At 44.4% G+C, this 21315-nt stretch overlaps 1 protein-coding gene across 9 annotated transcripts in view; it reads left to right on the forward strand.

The window, feature by feature from the left end:
• The first annotated feature begins 661 nt into the window (after positions 1-661).
• Positions 662-21315, forward strand: part of LOC113586422 (nuclear receptor coactivator 3) — a 72458-nt gene continuing 51804 nt past the window's right edge. For 6 of the 9 annotated variants that reach the window (XM_081709548.1, XM_081709550.1, XM_081709552.1 and 3 more), the window contains exon 1: positions 662-808. The gene's annotated coding sequence lies outside the window, so the exon portion shown is untranslated. Of the gene's footprint in view, positions 992-21315 lie in introns of all 9 variants that reach the window. The other 3 variants (XM_081709547.1, XM_081709549.1, XM_081709556.1) reach the window with 1 other exon arrangement.

The raw sequence follows: 21315 nt of genomic DNA on the forward strand, positions 1-21315 counted from the left end.
GCAATAATGATGCACTAACACGTGTATATATAAGATGTGTTTTCATCAAAGCTTCTTTATCATATAGTTTTATACTGGTGATACATTAATGACATTTTAAAAACTTCACATGAATCAAATCTAATGCACTTTACTGTATGAAGTCATATAATGATGCACTACCGTTTGTACCTTTAATATGTTTCAAACAAAGGGGGGAAATAGCACAATGTGTTTTGTCACATTATTAACTGTATTGGCAAATAACATGACTATGTTTGGATGTGTGGTGAATCCAATAATATGCATTTTTGTAATTATATATATATCTCCATACACACACACACACAGAGTATATGTACAATGGGTTGTTAAACGAACGACACACACCGTGTGTGCAGGTCATTGTTTGCTTTCAGGGTGCCTATCAGGTTAACAGGACTATAAATAAATACCGTGGCATGTTGCACTCATGTCATCGTGCCAGCTGTCTACATTGGACTACAAGTTGCACCTCCTGTGCATACATGTATATGTAGTCCATTGTCACGAGGCCCACGTTGAAAAGTGTTGCCGGTTAAGACAGAAGTGACTTCATTACCCAGAAATCCTCACCGTCGGCTACAAGCGGGCTGACCACTCTCGGGGAGTGTTTCCCATTTAAACAAACACAGTACCGAAGATGGCGGAGAGAGAATTGTTAAAAAATAAATAAATAAAAAGGAAGCACAATAATATTAATAATAATTAAGACGAATAAGACGAAAGAAAAAAAACCCGTAGAAGAAGTAGAAGAAATATATGCTGTCCTCGGGATAGTAATAAATAGGTAAGTTAGGTGCGCTACTTTTTTAGTGAACCTTTGTCTTATGCGATCCGCCAGTTAGTATCACGCGCGGCAACATTGTGCTGGTGTTGATATCACGGAAACGCTCGCGCTTCGCTCGCAGACGTTCTTGGTGACTTGCACGCGAAACAGCCTTTACGCCGCACGTGCTGGTTTATTTGGACGGTAAGCCAGTTTCAGTCCCATGTAATGCTCTGAGAGATTTAAGTTCGCTTGCTTCAAGTGTACCCAATCGTTTAATTGTTTCTGGTTTTTGGTTATATTGTTGTGTTTCTGAAATTGTTAAAGTTTTAGGCGAGGTACTGGTAACTTATTAAACGGCACGCATCACACGCAAATAAAGGATGTCCAAGGCAAGACAAGGCAAACCGTTTTTGTCCAAGTTTCACCGTTAATCTTAACGGGTTGCGACTTATTCCGTAGATTTCAAATATTCTACATGTTGCGTTTATTGTAGAGGTTGTAGCAGCGATTGGCGAAGACTAATTTTAAATGTCCCCAATTCAGTTCACACAGTCAGCTAGCTAGACAGATTCTGTTTTCCTGTACATACATTTTTTCCCGTATGCCATTCGCTGCACATGCCAGAGAGACCATAAACACAGATGCACGATTAGGCAAATCTTAGTTTCTGTACATGTCGTTGGGGCTATCCAAATAAAAATGCTTTTGCCGACAACGAAGATTGTGGTTCGAAACGGAACCGGGGTCGTTTAGATTTAATGTTCCAAAATCATGTTTCTGTTTTAAATACTTACAAGTAATTTGTAATGCAAGTATTATACAAATGCAAAATCTCTTAGACTTTTTTGATGGACTAGTTTTACGCGCTGTATTGGATGGAGTATTATGTGATGTGGGAGGGTATACGAGAGCACGCTGTCCAACCAGGTGTCATTGGGCATAAATATTACAGCAACAATCTGGATACGGCCAGGGGCGTCCACGATAATCGAAATTACACAAGCCAGGTGTTCGCTACACACGCGAACTTATTTTTATAACATACATTTAGGAATCATTCTACTTATATGGGAACACATCTCACATAGAAAGGTTTGACAGAAGAGTAGCAAAATGCCTTCTAAACAAGTGCTAATAAATTAGTCATCTACGTTCATCTAAGATTTGTTGTAAACCAGCAAAAAGTTACTTGTCAGCTGTATATACTTGGTGTTGAATGCATATCAAGAAATATCAGTTTTCCAGAATTGTCTGTGTTAAAAAACCTTAACGGGCAGATATAGACACTGTCACCATGTTTTGTTCTGACGACTCTGTACAGTCGAGGTAAGTGTAGTGAAAAGCACATAACGGTGTTTCTGTGCTGTATGCAACACACTGTATTTCATTTGTATGACCAGACTTGCTTGTGCTTGTTTATTATTGTTGATTTATAAATTGAAACATTATATTTGTTTGTTTAAAAGAAACTTAGCTTCTATGGTTATATATAGCACAAATATAATAGGAATAGCTAGCTAACCAGCCTTAACTAGCCTTCTGCTTTGTGGCAACTGCAGATGCCCATTTCGGAAACATAAATAAGTTTAACCAAGAACTCAGTCTGATCACACAGACTGGCTTCAGTATATGGAGCACAACTATGTGCTACTGTGTTTCCAGCTCCTGTTTGGTCCTGGGTAATGTGAGGTGGCAAATCAAATTGCATTGCTCATTTGTAAATTTTGATGATTTCCATCCAGTTATTCCACAGTTATAAAACCTATTGTCCTTCTTGGCCAGAATTTTTGGTTGGTTGTTATATGCAGGTAAGGTCTAGACTGGGATGGGCAATTTTATATGCAAACGGACAGTGTGATTGCTTGTCTTATTCCAACCCAGCAGGAGCTTACCTTTTTAATCAGTTGAGACCAATTGAGACCAGTTGTGACCCAACTGAGACCAGTTGAGACCAAATGATTAAATAGGTGGAATCAGGTGCAGCTATTGCTTGGCAGTTCCATCCCTGTGGTGGATGAGATGTATGTTGTGGCAATAGAACAATCTGAATGAAGAGCCTCCAAACACTGCCTCCTGCAGGCAGTGACAGAGATTGTTTCTCTGCAGAACATTAGTTATCTTTGTCAACAATCTCTCTGAGGTTAAGGACAGATATTAATGAAGTGTTAACCACTCACTCCTTGCATTTCCACTTTATTAGTGAGCTGCCTAACACTTGTCTGAATGTGGAAGGAGTAAACAATCTCAGCTTTATTTAACACAGTGTTCATGTTAAACTGCTTGCTGCTTGACCTGCACGAAGAACTGCAGCAACTGGGGAAGTTTATAGAAGAGCCTTATTGGTCTTACTGGAGCCTTTGAGCATGATGATAAATGCAATATCACAGACCTCTGTCATACTACTGATAGATTCTACTGAAAGAGCATCCCTTTCTTGACAGATTTTACAGATATATAGGTCTTGAGTTCTCTCTTACCACTTTTTCAACCTCAGTGCTGGTGCCAGTGCCACCGACAAACATGGTTCCCAGGATGAAGTAAATTTTACGAGAACTTTACAAAACTGGGCTGCCCTTCCACTGGCTGGAGAACTGGATGATTACATATCTGATGGTCATACCTCAGTCTGGAAACAGAAGTCAACAGATGACATCAAAACAATATTGATCGCATTGTTTGCTTGCAAGTTTTAGTTCTTGCTTTGAGAGCATATAGTCAATAAATAATTATTTTAGCATCTCAACCTGACATAGAGGAATTGTCATAGAGGACAAGTATGTGTAAGATGATGAGCGCTATGTGTATTTTTATGTTGTGATTGTTTATAGCTGTTAGGTGGCAGATAAAATATCAGATTATATGAACTGTAGAGAAGTGATGGAAAATGAAGACTGAATAACTTTACAAGTGACGGCAAGACCACACCCTTGCACCACCTGTGTCACAGGTTCATTGGCTCCAGACCTTCAGGTTTTATGGCACCAGACTGGCACTAACTTTGGTGGTTGAGAACCAGTCCTTTGGTGGTAGAAAAAGCACAGATTAGTTAAAAGTTCTGACATTGGCACAGCCACCATGTAGGTGGAAAAGTGTCTGAGGACAGCAGGATAAGGAGAGATATGAGCAGTGACTCATGGGTTTAGAGAGATTCCGAAGAGAACACCATGTATGGTACGTTCCCTGGTCTTGTCCATTCTCTGCCTCTCACTTTCAACACCTTACCTGGCCTACCTGGGTCCACTGGATACTTGCTATTACATTATCTCCATGCTTTCTAAAAGAATGGCTGAAACAGAGATCACTGACCCAGAAATGGGGCTCCAGCAGACACTGGAGCACTGGAGAAAAGATGATGAGAAACATGTGGAGATACTGTTCGCTGCTGTCCATAAGGGCTTTACACTAGATGGAGCAAAAAGCCAGCCTGTTCAGTTTGGCTGACAAGCCTTGAGTTTCAACCGGAACAACATTTTAGCTTTGACTCTACAATGCAACACAGGAGGCACGTACCCTTAATTGTAAATATGTAATAATGTAAGTAGGATTAATTGCTACATGTAAACTGTTAGATGAACAAATCCATGGAAAAAGTAGTTTTTCCTTAAAGATGCGTTAAATATATTTGAAAGAAGAAAGAGCCCCTTAGGTCCCCCTAGCGACTTACAGAGGGCATCTAACCACTGGTGAACTGGGTGGCCGGACACCGCCACACTGCCTTGCCTGTGACAAACCACGTGAGGCTCGATGGCATGACTGAGGTGACAGTGATGGATGGTGTCTGCCAAACAAAGAGGGGGGAGATGAAGGCAGCAAGGAGGTGCTGACTGGCTCATGCGCAGGAGCACATGGTGGCTGGGAGCTGAAGGCAGTTAGGGCAAACTACGCAGAGGAGAAGAGTGAAAACATGGAACGATTACCTGCTTTTGGAAGGACAGTTAGTTTTCTCTCATTACATTTTCTGTTTGCTATTTAATTACATCTCTTGCCATAATTGTCTCTGTCTCACCTACTCGCCTTTTATGTTTTATTGTTGTACATCAGTTGATGTTTTCTTCACTCCTGCCTTCATTTTTCTCTCTCTTGTCTTCTGCTCTTTGACCCATGGCCTCTCTCTGGATGCTCTCCGTTCTCTCTCTTGTCTTCTGCTCTTTGACCCATGGCCTCTCTCTGGATGCCCTCCGTTCTCTCTCTTGGTGGGGCTCGGGCCAAGTGCCACGTTTGGTACCACGTTTTGTCCTTTTCACTGGCGAACATGGCCTCCTCTCGAACATGTCAGCATATATTATAGATAAATGAATCTTTCTGCACATTTTCATTCCACCTCAAAACATTGAAAGAAGGAGAGGATTCCTCCAGTCACTCTTTTTTATTGTAGTTGTCAATGCTTTACCTCCCTTTTGTCGTTTAAAGAAAGCTGGATACCTTCTACTGTACTGTATTGTACAAAAAGGCAAGCAATCTGGAGATGGGGTCTCTTTGTGCTCATTTGAAGACCCGAATGAAAGATAATGAATTGAATAACAAATGTAGTCATTTTAAACATGGTGTAAGCCACCCAAACATGATGGGTTTGTGTATGACTTTATATACAGTTCAGATCTCCCACAACATTCCTTACAAGCCCTGCTTCGTTAACCCAGGCTGCTATGACTGAACTGCTACTGCTGTGTTTGAACAGCACATATCTGAAGAATGTGTCAGGCTTGTAACACAGATCTAGCCAGTCCTAACTGCAGTTACAAAAGCTTTGATTACAGACACCATGCCTCATGTTTGCAGGAGCACTGACTTTTCTTCATATGTCACCTTTGCAGGCAGTGGCATATTGCTGGTATTGGGGAAAATCAATCAAGTGAATTATAAATGATGACTAACTTAGAAGACTGGGCTAGTGCTGAAGCTGAGTTAGGGGTGGGTTAGAGCACGGTGGTGCTGAGTTAGGGGTGGGTTAGAGCACGGTGGTGCTGAGTTAGGGGTGGGTTAGAGCACGGTGGTGCTGAGTTAGGGGTGGGTTAGAGCACGGTGGTGCTGAGTTAGGGGTGGGTTAGAGCACGGTGGTGCTGAGTTAGGGTGAGTTAGAGCACGGTGGTGCTGAGTTAGGGGTGGGTTAGAGCACGGTGGTGCTGAGTTAGGGGTGGGTTAGAGCACGGTGGTGCTGAGTTAGGGGTGGGTTAGAGCACGGTGGTGCTGAGTTAGGGGTGGGTTAGAGCACGGTGGTGCTGAGTTAGGGGTGGGCTAGAGCACGGTGGTGCTGAGTTAGGGGTGGGTTAGAGCACGGTGGTGCTGAGTTAGGGGTGGGCTAGAGCACGGTGGTGCTGAGTTAGGGGTGGGTTAGAGCACGGTGGTGCTGAGTTAGGGGTGGGTTAGAGCACGGTGGTGCTGAGTTAGGGGTGGGTTAGAGCACGGTGGTGCTGAGTTAGGGGTGGGCTAGAGCACGGTGGTGCTGAGTTAGGGGTGGGTTAGAGCACGGTGGTGCTGAGTTAGGGGTGGGTTAGAGCACGGTGGTGCTGAGTTAGGGGTGGGCTAGAGCACGGTGGTGCTGAGTTAGGGGTGGGTTAGAGCACCATGGCCTCTCTCTGGATGCCCTCCGTTCTCTCTCTTGGTGGGGCTCGGGCCAAGTGCCACGTTTGGTACCACGTTTTGTCCTTTTCACTGGCGAACATGGCCTCCTCTCGAACATGTCAGCATATATTATAGATAAATGAATCTTTCTGCACATTTTCATTCCACCTCAAAACATTGAAAGAAGGAGAGGATTCCTCCAGTCACTCTTTTTTATTGTAGTTGTCAATGCTTTACCTCCCTTTTGTCGTTTAAAGAAAGCTGGATACCTTCTACTGTACTGTATTGTACAAAAAGGCAAGCAATCTGGAGATGGGGTCTCTTTGTGCTCATTTGAAGACCCGAATGAAAGATAATGAATTGAATAACAAATGTAGTCATTTTAAACATGGTGTAAGCCACCCAAACATGATGGGTTTGTGTATGACTTTATATACAGTTCAGATCTCCCACAACATTCCTTACAAGCCCTGCTTCGTTAACCCAGGCTGCTATGACTGAACTGCTACTGCTGTGTTTGAACAGCACATATCTGAAGAATGTGTCAGGCTTGTAACACAGATCTAGCCAGTCCTAACTGCAGTTACAAAAGCTTTGATTACAGACACCATGCCTCATGTTTGCAGGAGCACTGACTTTTCTTCATATGTCACCTTTGCAGGCAGTGGCATATTGCTGGTATTGGGGAAAATCAATCAAGTGAATTATAAATGATGACTAACTTAGAAGACTGGGCTAGTGCTGAAGCTGAGTTAGGGGTGGGTTAGAGCACGGTGGTGCTGAGTTAGGGGTGGGTTAGAGCACGGTGGTGCTGAGTTAGGGGTGGGTTAGAGCACGGTGGTGCTGAGTTAGGGGTGGGTTAGAGCACGGTGGTGCTGAGTTAGGGGTGGGTTAGAGCACGGTGGTGCTGAGTTAGGGGTGAGTTAGAGCACGGTGGTGCTGAGTTAGGGGTGGGTTAGAGCACGGTGGTGCTGAGTTAGGGGTGGGCTAGAGCACGGTGGTGCTGAGTTAGGGGTGGGTTAGAGCACGGTGGTGCTGAGTTAGGGGTGGGTTAGAGCACGGTGGTGCTGAGTTAGGGGTGGGCTAGAGCACGGTGGTGCTGAGTTAGGGGTGGGCTAGAGCACGGTGGTGCTGAGTTAGGGGTGGGCTAGAGCACGGTGGTGCTGAGTTAGGGGTGGGCTAGAGCACGGTGGTGCTGAGTTAGGGGTGGGTTAGAGCACGGTGGTGCTGAGTTAGGGGTGGGTTAGAGCACGGTGGTGCTGAGTTAGGGGTGGGTTAGAGCACGGTGGTGCTGAGTTAGGGGTGGGTTAGAGCACGGTGGTGCTGAGTTAGGGGTGGGTTAGAGCACGGTGGTGCTGAGTTAGGAGTAAGTTTTTTGAATTCCTGTGCTTTTTTGTTTACTTGTCTGTTTGTGGGTCTGTGTTGTATTAAATTCACATTGTGACACACATGTCAGATTAATTTAGGTATTCAGAGCCAGACATTTGTGAAATGGTTTCCAGATGGAACTTGTTTCATTTGCTCTTGTTACGTTTATTCTTGTCTTACATTTACTCTTGTGTTACTCATGTGTTACATTTACTCTGATTTGATATGGAAGTAATGATAAGCTTTTGAGTGTCACCAGTTTGTTTTCTTTATTATTCAGGTATGACTTCCACAGCTTCTTATGCCTTCAGGCATCTGAGGAAGCTCCTTCAAGTGGTGTTTATTAATATTAATGAAATAAACATGACAGCCTAATGTGAATACACTCCAATTAGCCATTTGACGTTGATAATAAGACTCACTAGTTTTTAGATTTTTGCTGTTTGTTGTTATTTGGGCAAAGGTCTAAAAAAATCTTAATGTTGGTGTCAGTATGACCAAAAGGTTAGTATAGGTGAACAAAGACAACTGTCTCCTGCTTTTCACCCTGCTGTGGTGAATCCTTCTGAAATTCTGGGAGTGTGTTGCATCCAGCTGTTACTGGTTGTGTGAAGCACCGTTGCCATGGTAACACACTCCTGCATGCTGGCTCAAGGTCATTCGTTCCCGTAATGCTGTGAATCTGGGTGTGCTCAATACACTACACACACAGCCAGGACAGGAGACAGGCAGGCTGTTGGGTGAAGAGATATGAAGACAGAGTGAGAGAGAGAGAGAGAGAGAGAGAGACAGTGTGTGAGAGGAGGAAAAGGGGAAAAAGAAAGACAAATGGAAAGAACGATATAAAATTGACATCAAAGTGAACTCTATTCCTGAGCAGTCCATGAGGGATTACTCTATTATAACTCTATTCCTGAGCAGTCCATGAGGGATTACTGTTATAACTCTATTCCTGAGCAGTCCATGAGGGATTACTGTTATAACTCTATTCCTGAGCAGTCCATGAGGGATTACTCTGTTATAACTCTATTCCTGAGCAGTCCATGAGGGATTACTCTATTATAACTCTATTCCTGAGCAGTCCATGAGGGATTGCTCTGTGCTCTGGGCTTCTGTGTCTGCTGAACCAGTGTAGGTTGCTCTCGGTCTGCTGAACCTCATAGCACCTGGGAGGGGGTCTACCTACTTTACTGATGGAGTTTTTTTCTGTCAGTTACATGGCGGAGGGTCTTTGGAGCTCCAAAGTGTTGCATTCCAGGGAGGAAAGCATCGTTCTGATTTCATTTGCTCTTACATTGAAAAGAAAGTTAAGGATTTTTACCATTTTTATCCATTCTCTCTGTCTCTGTCTCTCTCTCTCTCTCTCTCTTGCGCTAAGAACTTTAGCAGTAAATGTTCCCAGATGTGGCTTCAACTCTGTCTGAACTCTTCTGCTGTTGTAAGAGCACATCAGGCTGCTGGCCCCCTCTGCTACCGCTCATGTGTCGACAAGTTTTGAGGCGCTGACTACAATGTTTTAAAGGTGCCATCTACCATAGCATTAACCTCAGAGCTTGCTTTTCATTTGTTGCTGCAATTCTCTAAATTTATTATAGCTTATTATAATGTGGCATTTTATACATTTCTTCTGGAGAGAAACTGAACAGCAAATTATAGTGCTGCTGTCTTAATAATTTTTTTTGTTGCTACCCTTTACATTGTAGGATACAGTTAACAGATTAATGGGTAAGTCAGAATATAGTATAACAGCTTCAGAACACAAAGTGCTCAGGTTGTTGGAAACATACATGGTGGGTGGTTGAATTGCAAGTTTGTGGCAGTGTTTCAGGACAGAGGCTCTCACACAGTGTGTTACATCTGCGGGCTGATGGAATGGTCAGGCCCCATAGGACTGTGCAGACTGTGCTCTCCTTAACTCAACATGCAGGTGCATGATTAGTGACTGAGAGTAGGAATCATCTCGCTACTTCCAAGGTATCTGCTGTCTACCATGTGTTTGTGTCCTCGGAGAGGCTCATCTGAGATTGTGGGTGGCATGTCGCTGAACAGTTATTTGACACCCGAACCCCTACGCAGTATCATGGCTGTTGACACAACAGATATTTGGAAGTATCAGTTTTGACATTTGAGCTTTATTGTTCAACTCATGCATAGCAGGGTAAGTTTCCCCTCTAGGACCACACAGGGCAGCTTGAGCTAAGGCACAGTGGGGATTAACCTCATGGATTGCTATAAATAAATACTTCTCTTTGAGTGTAAAGAAAACTGGAAACCTGATGTCCATGGAAAGATAGAACAACTGCATTAATAATTCACAGAACGTCTGACCTTCCTACCTGGGACGCACTGGGGCTGTGAAGTGGCACTTGTGTCTGGACAGCAGAAGTTCTCAAACATGAGCATGAAGATCTCAGGAAGCAGAGGTGTTGAGCTGGACGGAGTTGAAATTATTTTAAATGGAGTTTTTGTATTCCCACTTGTTTTGTGTAGTCTTGGTCATTGTCCCCACCTTTTTTGAATTTGTTTTTTTTAATTAAAAATGTTTAATGGTTTTCCTACTAATCATTGCATATGCTGGAGTGACAGGTTTCTGGTTAATTATATTCTGGATTGCTAGGCTGCTCGATTATTAGGTTGCCAGATTGCTGTTGGCATCCTTTTCCCATGAACACTTGAGGAAGACAATTAGATGGGAGATGGAGGATGTTCCCACTCCTAAAGCTTTGCTGGTTTTCCTAACTTTGTTTTCGCCAAAGACCCTCCCTCTTTGCTTCCTGCCTGGCTTTAGCACAGAAGATAAAGGCATTTCTGACCTTTTATTTCCTTCTTATTAACATGCTTCTGCAGTATTTGTCCAGAGTGCTTAGCAACACTTTTTCTATCAAACACAGATCTTCACAGGACAACATGTCAGTGTTAGGAATATCATCAGGCTAAAGCCCTGGTTAAAACAGAACAAAAGACAGTGTTAGTGGGCAGTGGTAGCTCAGTGGTTAAGGTACTTAACTTGCAATTGGAAGTTTGACAGTTCAAGCCACACCACTGCCAAGTTGCCACTGTTGGGCCCCTGAGCAAGACCCTTAACCCTCAATTGCCCAGGTTATACTCAGTCATAATTGTAAGTTGCTTTGGATAAAAGCATCAGCCGTAAAAAAATGCAAAGATTACTTTTGTCCATATTTAAATGCTCAATGACTTGGTGAAGAGGTAAACGTTCATTCTTTATTTGAAGACAAACATTTCAGCTGTATGGATTGCCAGGGGAAGGACACTCCACCACCTGGGAGCCAGCGCAGAGTCTTGATGCATCTTTTCTTTGCGCCTTGAGGGATGGTGGTTCAAGTCACTCTGTATTAGTGGCTCAAAGGCAGCGTGGTGCAGAATGGACTTTGATTAGTGCTTTTAGGTACGTGACAGCTGAGCCAGTTTTAACTTGAATTTGAAGTGAGCTGACACAGGGAGCTAGTGAAGGGAATGCAGCATGGGATGGATATGGGAGAGCTTTGGTATGAACTTTGGGAGGTTGAAAACAAGCCATGAAGCTGCATTCTGGATCAGTTCCAGTAGTTTGATGGCATTGCCAGGAATGAATGCAGTCTCGAGATGACAAAGGACCGAGTGAGATACAAGCGGAAACCTGAGCGTTGGAAGATGGAAAGGAGAAAATCAGTTGAGTATAACCAGCACAGATGTGTAATGAGAAACCATGTAAGGATGTGGCCTCACTAAGAGAGCAGGGATACAGGGAGAACAGAAGAGGTCCAAGCACTGAGCCTTGTGGGACACCGGTAGAGAGCCAATGTGGATCCCGTCCATGTCTCTTGATGTGACCATCTCTCAAGGTTTGAAGCAAGCCATCTCCAAGCTGTGCAGTACTCCCACATCTTGTGGGGCTAGAGAAGAGGAACTTGTGGTGGACTTTGTCAAAGGCTGCTGAGAGATCAAGAAGCATCTGTGACAGCTCGGCCGATCGAGCATCCTGTAGCTTCTCAGGAATTGCTACAAGTTCGATTGTTAAAATAGTTATATAAGTTTGTTTGGACTATTTTATTTGATGGTTTTAATGTGTGCAATATGTATAATAATAAATTTTTTTCAAGATCGTGTTCACTCTTATTTGGTTGTGATGCAGAAATGTGCTAACAACACCACTCGGTGGAATTAGATCTTACTTTTTGTCCGTCAGTGCACTCACAAGCCTATTTTCAGCTTAATTCTCTATGATTGCTGTGCAGGATATCCAACAACCAAGCAGCTGGGCAAGAAGACTTCCTTTAGACTAGTGGTTGAAGCGTGGGGATGGTGGGGGATGGTTGAAGCGCAGGGATGGTGGGGGTTGGTTCCAGCTGGTTGTAGGTGTAATTGGTTAAGGTAAACTGTTCTTCACCAGGCAATTAACTCTGTTACAGGTGCAGTAGAAGTAGAAGTTGGAACCCCTGGTCGCCCCTCAGCAGCTCCTAAGAGCTTGGGCTCAGTGCTCTGGATCTCCAAAGCTTGATAACATAAGATTAGGGAGCTCTGGATCTGGTTCTTTACTGCCCTTCTCAATTATTGTTTGTTTATTAGTAGTCCTGTTAGTAGTCCTGCATGGAATTCTAATGCGATTATATGAAAACTAAACATTAACACTCCTTTCTTTTTGCCTTAATGCAGTGGCATTCCCATCGTATTGTAATTTGCTTTCATTTCTAAGCATATTTACAAACTGTGCAAGTATATTTACAAACTGTGCAAGCAGGAATCTCAGAATCAGGCTCCAGTACTCATGGTACAACATCCAGCCAAACATCCCAGTGATGAGAGATTATGTGGAATTTTGCAAACACACACACACGCACACACAGACAGACAGACACACACAGACACTGACAGAAAGACAGGCTGGACATGCATTTACTGCCTGGACTTCTGAGGAAATTGGTGCATAGTAGCCAGTGAACTAAAACTGTGTTTAGTGTGTAAATGTGATTGTTTTTTAAGCGGTCTCTCTCTCTTCCTCTCTCTGCTTTTCTATCGCACAGTGGAGCTGATTCCTCTGTAATCAATGATTCATTTAACTCCTCCCTTTTCAGTGCAGGATGTGTATGCATATGGGGGGTTGAGGGGGCTGAGTGCAGTGGAGAGGATATTGATTAACGACTAGGATTGTGTTCACTGAGCATTTCTCATACATAATGACAATACAATGCAGATAAATGTAGATTGGGATCGTGCAGTCTTTTCTCAAGGGAATTGTTTGTTTTTTGGCTTCACCCCTCCCTAACACTGCCTGTCGCAGTCTCTCCCTCCCTCCCTCTCTCTCTCTCTCTCTCTTTCTCTCTCTCTTGCTCTCGCTCTGTCTGTCTGTCCCCAACACTCTCTTCTCTCTCTCTGTCTGTCTGTCTCTCCCCATCGCTCATTTTTTTTATAAACATACATCCGTCTGTCCCCAAAACGGTCTCTCTGTCTCTCCCCATCGCTCATTTTTTATAAACATGGAGAATAAACAGATTTAAACACCAAAGTAAAGAGATACAGTTCTGACACCATTTTTGGCCATTTGCCAAATGAATTGCTGCAAAAGATGAGTGAAGAAAAATATATGACATGAGAAAGGGTTCATGGGGGGGGGGGGTTGAGAAAAGCAGGCGAAACAGAAAGACTAGCTGCAGAGCTTTGTCATCTAATTTGCAAGTAGGGTAAAGTTCGCCTGTAGCCGTTGCCGTGCTCTGATTGGCTGTAGAAAGGTGAAATTAAAACCACGGTAAACTTTTGACCCCGCAGGAGGAGGGAGGGGCGAAGCTGAAACGCCCATCTGTGGCCTTGCGCTACACACTGCTACACACTGCTCTCATCCTCCAGTGTCAGGGTGGTGTGCAGCACTGTATGAAGAGAGAGAGTGCCAGAGAAAGAGGAGCAAATGGAAGAAAGGAGTGAGGGGCTGAGATGTGCAGGAAGATATAGAGAGGGGATGGGAGGAGACTAGTAGAGAGATGGAGAAACAGAGGCAGGCTGAGGAGGAAAGAAGGATTTTTTTTGAAGAGGAACATTTTTTTTTTCCCCCCAACAAGTTGCCATAATTACTTGCTCTCCTGTAGAGGAAAAAAAGAGTGAGAGAAAAGGAGTCTTGGGGAAAGAATAAACACACAAAGCAGATCCATAAATTAAGTCTCGTCCCCATGTACTGGAGTGTGCCATTTCGTTTGTGATCAAACATGATGAGCCAATGCACAGATTGTCAATTTACCGGAACCCTGTCCCTTTGACTCCCCCTCTGACGTTTTTATTCTCTCCTCTATGACTGCTCCTGCTAGGCAGTGAGGAAGGGAGAGAGAAAGAGGAGGAGAGAGAGGGAGAGAGTTATATAGAGATAGGGAAGTGGAGAGAGGGAGGAAAAGAGGTAGAGACAGCACATGAAAGTCCTCTATTATTTGCATAATGTCACAGTCTTGCTTCTAGACAGCTCTGTCTGGGCTTCGTTATCGGCCCCCATCAGCTCACTGTCAACACACACAGTACCATTACGGTAAATAGGGGGAAAGAATTGGTTGGCTGAATACAGTTTGCAGTGAGACGGTCTTAAAAGCTTTGTAGAGTCATCGGAGGCCAAGGTCGTTCTTGCTGCTGCATTTTTGGAGTGTTGAATGAGCAAGGACAACAGTGGATGTAAATGTGGGTACATGAGGAAATGGTGAACCAGGCTTGGTGATAGAATATACCCAGTGCTGATGGAAAGCCCTAACCCTAATATACCCAGTGCTGATGGAAAGCCCTAACCCTAATATACCCAGTGCTGATGGAAGCCCTAACCCTAATATACCCAGTGCTGATGGAAAGCCCTAATCCTAATATACCCAGTGCTGATGGAAAGCCCTAACCCTAATATACCCAGTGCTGATGGAAGCCCTAACCGTAATATACCCAGTGCTGATGGAAAACCCTAACCGTAATATACCCACTGCTGATGGAAAGCCCTAACCCTAATATACCCAGTGCTGATGGAAAGCCCTAACCCTAATATACCCAGTGCTGATGGAAGCCCTAACCCTAATATACCCAGTGCTGATGGAAAGCCCTAACCCTAATATACCCAGTGCTGATGGAAAGCCCTAACCCTAATATACCCAGTGCTGATGGAAAGCCCTAACCCTAATATACCCAGTGCTGATGGAAAGCCCTAACCCTAATATACCCAGTGCTGATGGAAAGCCCTAACCCTAATATACCCAGTGCTGATGGAAAGCCCTAACCCTAATATACCCAGTGCTGATGGAAAGCCCTAACCCTAATATACCCAGTGCTGATGGAAAGCCCTAACCCTAATATACCCAGTGCTGATGGAAAGCCCTAACCCTAATATACCCAGTGCTGATGGAAAGCCCTAACCCTAATATACCCAGTGCTGATGGAAAGCCCTAACCCTAATATACCCAGTGCTGATGGAAAGCCCTAACCCTAATATACCCAGTGCTGATGGAAAGCCCTAACCCTAATATACCCAGTGCTGATGGAAAGCCCTAACCCTAATATACCCAGTGCTGATGGAAGCCCTAACCCTAATATACCCAGTGCTGATGGAAAGCCCTAACCCTAATATACCCAGTGCTGATGGAAGCCCTAACCCTAATATACCCAGTGCTGATGGAAGCCCTAACCCTAATATACCCAGTGCTGATGGAAAGCCCTAACCCTAATATACCCAGTGCTGATGGAAAGCCCTAACCCTAATATACCCAGTGCTGATGGAAAGCCCTAACCCTAATATACCCAGTGCTGATGGAAAGCCCTAACCCTAATATACCCAGTGCTGATGGAAAGCCCTAACCCTAATATACCCAGTGCTGGTGGAAAGCCCTAACCCTAATATACCCAGTGCTGATGGAAAGCCCTAACCCTAATATACCCAGTGCTGATGGAAAGCCCTAACCCTAATATACCCAGTGCTGATGGAAGCCCTAACCCTAATATACCCAGTGCTGATGGAAAGCCCTAACCCTAATATACCCAGTGCTGATGGAAAGCCCTAACCCTAATATACCCAGTGCTGATGGAAAGCCCTAACCCTAATATACCCAGTGCTGATGGAAGCCCTAACCCTAATATACCCAGTGCTGATGGAAAGCCCTAATCCTAATATACCCAGTGCTGATGGAAAGCCCTAACCCTAATATACCCAGTGCTGATGGAAGCCCTAACCCTAATATACCCAGTGCTGATGGAAAGCCCTAACCCTAATATACCCAGTGCTGATGGAAAGCCCTAACCCTAATATACCCAGTGCTGATGGAAAGCCCTAACCCTAATATACCCAGTGCTGATGGAAAGCCCTAACCCTAATATACCCAGTGCTGATGGAAAGTCCTAACCCTAATATACCCAGTGCTGATGGAAAGCCCTAACCCTAATATACCCAGTGCTGATGGAAAGCCCTAACCCTAATATACCCAGTGCTGATGGAAAGCCCTAACCCTAATATACCCAGTGCTGATGGAAAGCCCTAACCCTAATATACCCAGTGCTGATGGAAAGCCCTAACCCTAATATACCCAGTGCTGATGGAAAGCCCTAACCCTAATATACCCAGTGCTGATGGAAAGCCCTAACCCTAATATACCCAGTGCTGATGGAAAGCCCTAACCCTAATATACCCAGTGCTGATGGAAAGCCCTAACCCTAATATACCCAGTGCTGATGGAAAGCCCTAACCCTAATATACCCAGTGCTGATGGAAGCCCTAACCCTAATATACCCAGTGCTGATGGAAGCCCTAACCCTAATATACCCAGTGCTGATGGAAAACCCTAACCCTAATATACCCAGTGCTGATGGAAAGCCCTAACCCTAATATACCCAGTGCTGATGGAAAGCCCTAACCCTAATATACCCAGTGCTGATGGAAAGCCCTAACCCTAATATACCCAGTGCTGATGGAAAGCCCTAACCCTAATATACCCAGTGCTGATGGAAAGCCCTAACCCTAATATACCCAGTGCTGATGGAAGCCCTAACCCTAATATACCCAGTGCTGATGGAAAGCCCTAACCCTAATATACCCAGTGCTGATGGAAAGCCCTAACCCTAATATACCCAGTGCTGATGGAAAGCCCTAACCCTAATATACCCAGTGCTGATGGAAAACCCTAACCCTAATATACCCAGTGCTGATGGAAAACCCTAACCCTAATATACCCAGTGCTGATGGAAAACCCTAACCCTAATATACCCAGTGCTGATGGAAAGCCCTAACCCTAATATACCCAGTGCTGATGGAAAGCCCTAACCCTAATATACCCAGTGCTGATGGAAAGCCCTAACCCTAATATACCCAGTGCTGATGGAAGCCCTAACCCTAATATACCCAGTGCTGATGGAAGCCCTAACCCTAATATACCCAGTGCTGATGGAAAACCCTAACCCTAATATACCCAGTGCTGGTAGAAATCCCTAAACTTGACCCTATTGTACCCCATGCTGCTTTCTTTCCAACTTATAGCCGTCAGTCCAGCAGGTGCCAATGGTGTTTTCACCTTCTTATACAAACCAGTGCCCAACCCACAAAAACTACCATCTGTGGTCACTGGGAGCACGAGGAGAATCTCAAAGTAGAGTTTTAAAGGAAATAGTGAAATGAACAGGAATAACCTATGGTTCGTTCTTTCTTTCTTTCTTTCTCTCTCTCTCTCTCTCTCTCCTTCCCTTTCTTCCTCATTCCCCTCTCTCTCCCTTCTTCTTTCCCTCCCTCCATCCCCCTCTGTCTGTTTTATTTCTCTTTCCTCTCGGCCAGTCTTGTGGTGTATAGCATAAACCATAAGACAGTGGAAATACATGGATTCCACATCAGTTTCTGTGGCCAAACATTTTTCTTCTCCAACCCAATTACTTTACCCTGAACAGACAAGGCCATTAGATAGCAGCAGTTCTGGCCCCCAGCGAGAGAAGTGCAAGTCAGACACTCAGAAAAGAAAACCAGACACGGGAGATAATACAGCCCTGTCTGTCATGGAATATGAACATATACTACCAAATGTGTGCAGTTCCACTGGAATAATGAATTCTGAGATGGACAGTTGTAATGAAGTTAATCTTCGGTAGGACTTGATTTATTAAGACAATCAAAGCAATTAATGTCCTTTAAGTTAAACTTTTATGTTTACATCTTTTATTGTACTCACGTAAGCAGTGTTTATTGGTTGGGGTTGCGTGTGTAAGAGAAGTAAAGAAATAGAACGAACAACAGAGTGCGTAATGGAAGGGACAGAGAGTGGAAAAAAGAGGGAGGGACAGAGAGTGAAGGAGAGAAAGAGGTACAGAGACAGAGGGTGTGGAGTGTGAGAGAGGGTGGAGTATGAGAGGGTGGAGTGTGAGTGTTGCCATGCAGTTTTCTGTCATTCCACTCTGTGCCTTTGTGTGCAGGAATGATGGATGATGGTCAGTGAGGAAATGTGATTTGGATGCTCCACAAGGACCGTATGTGTGTGTGCGCGCGTGTGTGTGTGTGTGTGTGTGTGTGTGTGTGTGTGTGTGTGTGTGTGTGTGTGTGTGTGTGTATGCAGGCGTCCATGCACACATAAGCACCGTGAATGCTCATGTTGGTGTGAGAGCGTGTGTGTGTGTATTCTTTTAATACTGTGAATGTGATTTGAATACTTCAGCAGGTGTGGGTGTGTGTATGTGTATGTATGTGTGTGTGGGTGTGTGAGATTGATGTACGGTGGTTTACCACTCTGTTGTGCTTTTCTCAGTTCCTACCACCTTATTTTCTTTGTATTGTATGGTATTTTTCTCATCTCTTTTGAAGTGATAGTATGAGGTAACAGTGTGAGGATTATGGGAAAAGTATGTAGATTATGGAGACAGTGTGAGGACTGTGGGAACAGTATGAGGATTGTGGGAACAATGTGAGGATTGTGGAAACAGTGTACCCAGAATCCTTTCTGTTATTTCTGTGTCTATAGAATATTGGCAGGTATTCATGGGTAACCAAAATAGCTGTGTGTGTGTGTGTGTGTGTGTGTGTGTGTGTGTGTGTGTGTGTGTGTGTGTGTGTGTGTGTGTGTGATGAACTCATTGAACCCTCTTTTTGTCTGTGTGTATGTATTCTCATCTGTTCTACTGGAGGTCTCTTTAATGCTGTCTTAAAATAGAACTGATTTACTCTGGCCAAATCTCTCTCTCCCCCTGCATTTCTGTCTCAGTGTCACTCTCTCTGTTGATCTCTCCGTCTGCCCCTCTGACTATTTCACTCTTTTCTCTCTCTTTCTTGCTGTATCTCTCTCTCTCTCTCTCTCTCTCTTGCTGTCTCTCTCTCTCTCTTGCTGTATCTCTCTCTCTCTCTTGCTGTATCATTCTCTCGCTGTATCTCTCTCTCTCTCTCACTGTATCTCTCTCTCTCTTGCTGTATCTCTCTCTCTTTCTTGCTGTATCTCTCTCTCTCTCTCACTCTGCCTTTCACTTTTGCTCCTCTATTTTCTCATCCTGCCACCTGCACTTCTTTATGGAGTGATTCAAATGATAAATCCCAGTTATTGATGTGTTTACATGTGCATGTGCGTGTATGTCTGCATGCATTTGTGTGTGTGTGTGTGTGTGTGTGTGTGTGTGTGTGTGTGTGAGAGAGAGTAGCATTTGACTGGCTCTCTGTTTCTCTCCATACGGCCTGGTGCTCTGTTACTCTAGGAGAACAGCTAATGAGATGAGGGCAACACATTCTGCAGCTCCTGCCATAGGGTGCCTAGCAAGATGATGATTCAACCATTAATATTAGTCTGGTGGATAAATACCATTAACAGAGGTTTAGGTTCATGATGGAAAAGGTTTTTGAGAAGTTATGGTGATTTTGCACTGCTAACTCTACTGAGGAGAAATGGGGAGGTTTGTCTGAAGTGTCCTGTATTTTGGAGGATGGAGGATCTGGGCAGAGTCCTGTGGTTAGCTGGATGATGCAAGCTGAGGTCAGTTACTCTACACAAGGTGTTCCCAGCATCCTGCTTTGCTGCTAATTCCAATGGTAACATTTTCAGTCAGTGTTTCCTGAAGTCCCTTAATAGCTAAGTAATGTTATATATTCGAATGATTTGCTGCTTGCTAATAAATGTGGATGCACCGATAACTGTTTGACCACAGTTCCTGACAATCCTGTGTTCGTGGGGGATGGGCATGGAAAATCTTACCCAGTAGAAAAATACTCACATGAAACAGATGTGTTCTTTGATATGTTAGAGGAGGTTACAGGTTTCCCTGAGCTTTCCATTCTGGAGATGGTGTCTGTACATGTGTGTGGGTAATTAACAATGTAGATGTGTTACTGCAGGTTGTTCTCTCATGTTGCCCATTCATCTCATGTCTCTTCCTCTTGAGGTGCCTCTTTTGCTGAAGTCCTCTTCTGCTGTTTGTCCATCACTACTATGTCCGGTTGGTTAGCCATTACCGTCTGTCTGTATCTGGAAGTCCCACAGGACTGGTCATTCTCCACCACCTTTGGTGTTGTATCTCAGTTCCAGCCCGTACTCGGCACAGATGTTTCTGTACACTATACCAGCCACTTGGTTATGGCGTTCCATGTACGCTCTGCCTGCTAGCATCTTGCATCCCCACTGTTATGTGCTGGATTGTTTCAGGGGCATCTGCACAGACTGCATCTGTGGTCCTGCCCGGTGTGGTAGATCCCAGTCTCTACTGATCTCATGTTTAGTGCTTGTTCCTGTGCTGCCATGATTAGTGCCTCTGTGCTGTCTTTCACTCCAAACTTTTCCAGCCATCAGTAAGATTTCTCCATATCAGCCACTTTCACTATCTGCTGGTGGTACTTAACATGCAGAGGTTTTTCCTCTTATGATGGTTCCTGTTCCTCCTCGCTTCCATCCTCCTCGGGTTTTTGCTGTCTGAGGTACTCACTAAGCACTTGGGGCTGTCATCCTGGATCTTGGCTGTTTCATCCTGGATAGTGGCTCTGACGCTAACTAGTCCTTGGCCCCCTTCCTTCTGCTTGGTGTACAGTCACAGAGTGCTGGATTTGGGGTGAAGCCCTCTGTGCATTGTGAGAAGTTTCCTTGTCTTGATGTCAGTGGCTTCTTTCTCCTCTTTAGACCATCTTATTATGCTATCGGGGAACCTGATGACTGGCAGGGTGCAGGTTTTCTTGTTTTTCCCATTCAGCTGACTACTCAGGACTTTTCTCACTTTTTGTAGGTATTTGGCTGTAGCTGTTTTCCTTGTGGCCTCTTCATGATTCCCATTTGCGTGTAGGATTCCAAGGTACAAGGGGTTCCAAGGGACGTTATACAGTCTCAAGCATTCCAGGATCCATGTGTGGGGCATTGAATCATACTTCAGTCAATCCAGGTGGTGCTCAGGTTGGTCTGTCTGGTCTTACAGTCTCGAGTGACTGTTTTATCCACCAATAGCTGGTATTTGGCTCCTCTGGTGTTCTTGCCAATGCCCTTCTGGGCTCCACTCCTGTTGAGCAACGTGCTTACTCATCTTAGCCACAATGGTGCCCGACACCTTTTCTTGCTTGAGGCCTTTTCTTGGGCTGCTAGTGTGACGGTTACTGGATCCTGTTCAGGGAGATTGCTGTGGTCAGTTCTCAGGTTTTCTAACCATATAAAATCCCATGT

Source organism: Electrophorus electricus, unplaced genomic scaffold (genome assembly GCF_041902795.1).
Source record: "Electrophorus electricus isolate QZ-2024a unplaced genomic scaffold, ASM4190279v1 Scaffold56, whole genome shotgun sequence".
NCBI classification, from domain to species: Eukaryota; Metazoa; Chordata; class Actinopteri; order Gymnotiformes; family Gymnotidae; genus Electrophorus; species Electrophorus electricus.